Source organism: Mastomys coucha, unplaced genomic scaffold (assembly GCF_008632895.1).
Source record: "Mastomys coucha isolate ucsf_1 unplaced genomic scaffold, UCSF_Mcou_1 pScaffold9, whole genome shotgun sequence".
Lineage (NCBI taxonomy): Eukaryota > Metazoa > Chordata > Mammalia > Rodentia > Muridae > Mastomys > Mastomys coucha.
In genome coordinates, this window is record NW_022196915.1 from 45,566,108 (window position 1) to 45,572,259 (window position 6,152).

Here is a 6,152-nt window from a genome sequence, read left to right on the forward strand (position 1 = left end):
GAGCATTTGATCCAAAAGAACTCTTGAGTTGAAGCTGGTTATTTAAGCATTTCTGCAATAGCACAATGTCAACAAGTGACTATACAGCTGGACCTGTGATTCTATCACTACGTAATGTGTAACTATATAGAACTATTTCCAGATGAAGCTACAGGCTTAAGACAGCTAAGCCTGAGGTAGCCTCCTGCAACCTCTATGTTGAGGTAACTATAGATGCAACATGGTCTATGGAGCAACATAGGTTAAGGAAGCTTCCTGAGTACAGAGAACTCAGAAAGTGATCTTATTGAAGAAATACATAGTGACTTGAATTATGCATATTTATGGTAATGTGAAAACTGAGAGTTCTAGGAGAAAGTGGGGACTGCTGAATCACATCTTTCCCTGGGCCTTAAGGATTCAATTTTGTAGTGATTCTCTCCAAATTTGTCGTTCTTATTTTAGTTAAAACTGCTTTACCTTGAATGGAACTGCATGGGAGAAGCTGAACGCATTACCTGGCATCGTCATTTGGGGTTCACTGGATTTTTTAATTTTGTTTGTTTAAATTGCTTCCAAAACTAATTTCAGAGACCATTGTGTAAAATCAGCAAGAATATTCAAGAATTGCTTTCCTTTTTTACCCTATCCCTATCCCTCCTTCCCCCGACTAATCCCATTATCCCAGCCTCCAACACCAGCAGACACACCAGCCAAGCAGAACAGGGAAAGAGAGAATCCAGCTGGAGAGTCTCACCATTCCTTCCTCTCTTCGAAATCTAATGCCCCAGTCTCCTCCCTACTGCTGCAACAGAACACCTGCTGCAGTCGCCCTTCACATCTGCCCTAACATCTGTGGATCCCATAAATCATCCCCTCCTCATCGCTGTATCACAGTCCTCACCTCCAGCAGGCATCACCTTCCACTCCTTCCAGAAATTCAGGTAGACTGTCCACAGATCTCTTCTCTCTTCTTCCCCCAGATCCAGTGCCCCATTCTCATACCCAGATCTGCAGCAAAATACCTTTGGTAGCCATCTCTGTCCCCCTTCTCCTAACTCTTGTGAATCCTACAGATCTTCCCCTTCTAATTTTCTTCCCACATACTTGTGGCTTTGTCCCTGACCCCAACTCAAGAAGGCACTCCATGTTAACCCAAGGGCCACTCTTCTGAGTGCAACAAATAGGCTAAAGGTAGACTCACACCTCTCTTGTGGCTCACGAGATCCAATCCCCCCCTTTTAATCCCTAGATCTGTAGCAAGAAACCTGTTGTGGTCTCCCTATCCTCACTGAGGCCATCCTGAAAGAATACAAAGACCTACCCCAGGAACCTTGCTTCTCCCAGTTGATCCCTGTAGTTCCAGCCCCCAATGCCACCAGGCATTCCTTGTAAACACATCAGCTGAGTAGGCCAGGGAAACAGGCAACATACAGCCATCATATTCTCTTAAATCCAAGAAGGAAGCATAAAGCAAAGAACAAAACATCAACCCAACAAAGGCAAATCTCAAAGGGAACCTATAATCATCCCAAACACGGATGCCTAGATGCCAGTGTAAAAAGAAAATCAATAAGAGCCAGGGCAATATGTCTCTACGAATGTCCTGAATATTCCAGCATAGCTGAAGCACAAGAAAAAGAACTTAACCAATTACATGAAGGTAACAGAAGTCCTTATAGAGGAAATTAATAAATCTCTTAGAGAAATCCAAGAAAACAAAACAGAACAAAAAGGGGAAGGAAATTGAGGGTGTGGGAAATTCCTTAAAGAAAGTCAGGAAAGTACAAACAAACAAACAAACAAAAAAAAACTGAAGGAAATGAATAAATCCTTTAAAGAAAAGGAAAATACAAACAGTTGAAGGAAAGGAATAAAAAATCAAGACCAGAAAATCAATAAAGAAGACACAAAGTGAGTTCTACAAATAGAACACTTATGAATTTGAACAGGAACTTCAGAGGAAAGCTTATCTAACAAAATGCAAGTGAATCTTGGGTGTTGGTGCTATGATAGAAGAAATTAAAAAAAAAAAATCTGTCAGCCAGGCGGTGGTGGCATATGTCTTTAATCCCAGCACTTGGGAGGCAGAAACAGGTGGATCTCTGAGTTTGAGGTGAGCCTGGTCTACAAAGTGAGTTCCAGGACAGCTAGGGCTATACAGAGAAACTCTGTCTCGAAAAACAAAAACAAAAAACACAAACAAACAAACAAAATCTGTCAATGAAACTGTTAAATATAAAAAACTCCTAACACAAAACATCCAGGAAATCTGGGACACTATGAAAAAAAATCAAACCAAAGAACAATAAGGATAAATGAAGGTGAAGAATCCCAGATCAAAGGCCCAGAAAAGATTTTCAACAAAATTAAAGAGAATTTTGTTCACATAAAAATGAGATGCCTATAAAGGTACAAGAATCATACAGAACACCAGATTGGAGATAGATCTAAAAATCCATCCCTACAGAAGGTACTAGAAAGAAAACTTCAATCACAGGTGATTAACTATACCTATGAAAATCCAGGAAATTAATAACCTATACTATCAAAACTCCAAAATCAAAAGATACACACACACACACATACACACAAACACACAAACACAATACCAACAACAAAATAACAGGAACCAACAATCATTAGTCATTAATATCTCTCAGTATCAATGGTCTCAATTCCTCCAACAAAAGACAAATATTAACAGAATGGATGTGAAAAAATAGGATCCATCCTTCTTCTGCATTCAAGAGACACTTCTCAATATCAAATATACATATTGTCCAGGGTTAAGGGTTGTAAAAAGATATTTCAAACAAATGGACCTGAGAAGCAAGCTAATGTAATCATTTTTAATATTCAACAAAATAGATTTCAAATAAAAACTAATAAAAGAGATAGAGAAGAACATTATATATTCATCAAAGGAAACATCTAGCAAGAAGACGTTTCAATTCTTGTCATCTCTGCCCTAAACACAAGGGCACTCAAGTTTGTAAAAGAAACATTACTACAGCTTCATTCACATATTGATTCATATGCTGAGAATGGGAGACTTCAATGCCCCACTCATCAATGGGCAGCTCATCTAGACAAAAACTAAACAGAGAAATATTGAATCCAACAGACATTTTAAACCTAATGGACCCAATATATTTACAGAACATTTCACCCAAGCACAAAAGAATATTCCTTCTTTGCACCTCATGGAACAGTCTCCAAAATTGAGCACATACTGAGACATGAAGTAAATCTCAACAGATACAAGAAAATTGAACTAGCTCTGCATCCTCTCAGACAAGCACAGAGTAAAGCTGAGTATCAACAATAGAAACAACAGAAAACTTACACATTCATAGAAACTGAACAACCTTCTACTGGATGTAAAATGGATTAAAAAAGAAATAAGAAAAAATTAAAGACTTCTATAATTCAATGAAAATCAATATGTAGCATACCCAAACTTAGAGGACACAATGAAATCAGTGAAAAGAGGCAAGTTTACAGCACTAAGTACCTATATTAAAAATTAAAAATCAGAGAAATATCATACTAGCAACTTAACAGCATAGCTGAAATCTCTAGAACAAAAAGAAGTAAACATACTCAACAGGAGTAGACAGCAAGAAATAACCAAACTGAGGGCTGAAGTCAATAAAATCAGAAGGGGGAAAGAATACAAGAAAATCAGTAAAACAAAGAGTTGGTTCTTTGAGAAAATCAACAAGATAGACAGACCCTTATCCAAACTAACTAAACCATGAGTAGAGAATATGCAGATTAACAAAACCATAAATGAAAAGTGAGACAAAAACACCAGATACCAAGGAAATTCAGGGAATCATAAGGACATACATTAAAAACCTATACTCCATCAAATTGGAAAATGTAAAAGAAATGAATAATTTTCTTGATAGATACCACTTATCAAAGTTAAATTAAGTCCAAATAAACTATTTAAATAGACCCATAACCCATAGCAAAAATAAAATAGTCATTAAAAGTGTCCCAACCAAGATCTGGCTCTGCCTCTCACCAGCTGCAGAACTTTGAGAGTAGGCCCTATACCTGGCCTGGACAGTACAGTAGAGCTGACCCTGCCTGAGGGTCTGGGGGGAGGCGGCATTGTGGGTGAGGCAGCCCCAAAGGCTTGAGCACTGGAGAGTTGGATCTGCCACTGTCTGCCATATGGTGGTATGGGCAAGGAAATAATGTCCTCCCCCTTCCCCCTTGCAACCTATAGCAGGCAAGAGAGCTGGCCCACAAGTCATGAGAGCAGGGAGCTATTCTTAGCCCTCACTGGCTGCAGCACTCAGAAAAGTCGGTCCTGTACCTCACCTGGGTAGCGCAATAGAGCTGGTCCCACTGGCATGGGTGAGGATGAGTGGCCCTGAGGGCATGAGCGTGGGAGAGCTGGCTCTGCCCCTTGTCAGTTGTAGCACTGAGTTAGCAGAGCTTGGAGCTCACCCTAGTGGTGTGGGTATAGGAGAGCTGGGTGGGAGGAGGACCACCCAGGCCGAGATCCAGGGCCACTCCAACATCTATCTCATCTCTGAACTGCTTGGGTTTCCTGCAGATCCAAGCTGAAGAGCTCCATGACACAGAGCAACAAAAGTATACAAGAGACGAGTCCTGGTGAGAACCCAGTATTAGTGATGCAGCAGAAGCCAGAGGCTTCAAATCATACCAATAACTCATGCATGTTTGTAAGTGAAAAAGAATGTGGACAAAAAGGTATACAAAAAGGGACCCACTAAGACACATTTTCTTTGGGCAGATTACAAGGGTGGAGGGGGGAATGAGGGACAGGGAGATCAGTGGAATTGGGGAGTATAATGTGACATTCAAAAAGAATCAATAAAAAGGTAATGGGGGGTCAAGACAAAGTTTCTCTGTATAGCCCAGCTGTCCTAGAACTCACTCTGTAGACCAGGCTGACCTCAGACTCAGAAATCTGCTTGCCTCTGCCTCCTAAGTGCTGGGATTAAAGGCTTGTGCCACCACTGCCCAGCCAAAAGTTAAATTTTGAAAAAAGTCTCCCAACCAAAAAAGCCAGGGGCCAAGCGCCTTTAGTGAAGAATTCTATCAGATTTTCAAAGAAGAGTTAGTGCCCACTACTCTTCAAATTATTTCCAAAATACAAACTGAAGAAACAGTGTATGAGGTCACAGCTACCCTGACACTCAAACGACATAAAGACCCAAGGAAAAAAAGAATTATAGACCAATTTCTCTTAGGAACATAGATGCAAAAGTGTTCAATAAAACACTTGTAAGCAAAATCCAAAAACACATCAGAAAGATCACCCACAGCAATCAAGTAGCCCTCATCTCAGAGATGATTAAATACATTAAAATAAGTAAATATAATCTACCACATAAACAAACTGAAAACAGAAAAACATATTATCATCGCATTAGATGCAAAATAAAAGGCCTTCAATAAAATCCAGCACCTCTTCATGAAGGAAGTCCTGGAGAGATTAGGAATACAGAGGCCATACCTAAAGATAAAAAGGCAGTTTACAGCAAGACCATAACCAACATTGAACTAAATGGAGAGCAACTCAAGTAATCCCACTAAACTCAGGAAGAAGACAAAATTGCCCACTCTCTCCACATCTATTCAGCATAGTACTTGAAGTTCTAACTACAGCAATGACACAACTGACAGAGTTCAAAGGGATGCAGATGGGAAGGGAAGAAGTCAAAGTATTGCTATTTGCAGACGATATGATAGTATACAAAAGCAGCTCCAAAAATCTTAGCAGGGAACTCCTACAGCTGATAAACACCTTCACCTTCAGCAAAGTGGCTGGATACAACGTTCACAAAAACAAACGAACAAACAAAAACAAAAATAGTGTTCCCACCTATTTACAAATGACAAATGAGCTCTTTTAGATCATGCATTTGTGACATCCCCAGATGACCTTGCCAGACCATACCATCCACTACAGCCACTGGCATGGAAGTTCACCATTTCTGGTTAAACCCAGACTTTACCAGCTCTCAACTCACTTTGTTGTCTGACTTCTCTTCTAAGAGATGAACCTTATAGACCAGATACTTCTGAATGCTAAGACTGTAGCTGTCTAGATGTGGCAAACGGTTAACATTCTGGATTTGCATTTCTTCATTTGAAAAATGAGGGTGCCAAGGCTACCTACAGCA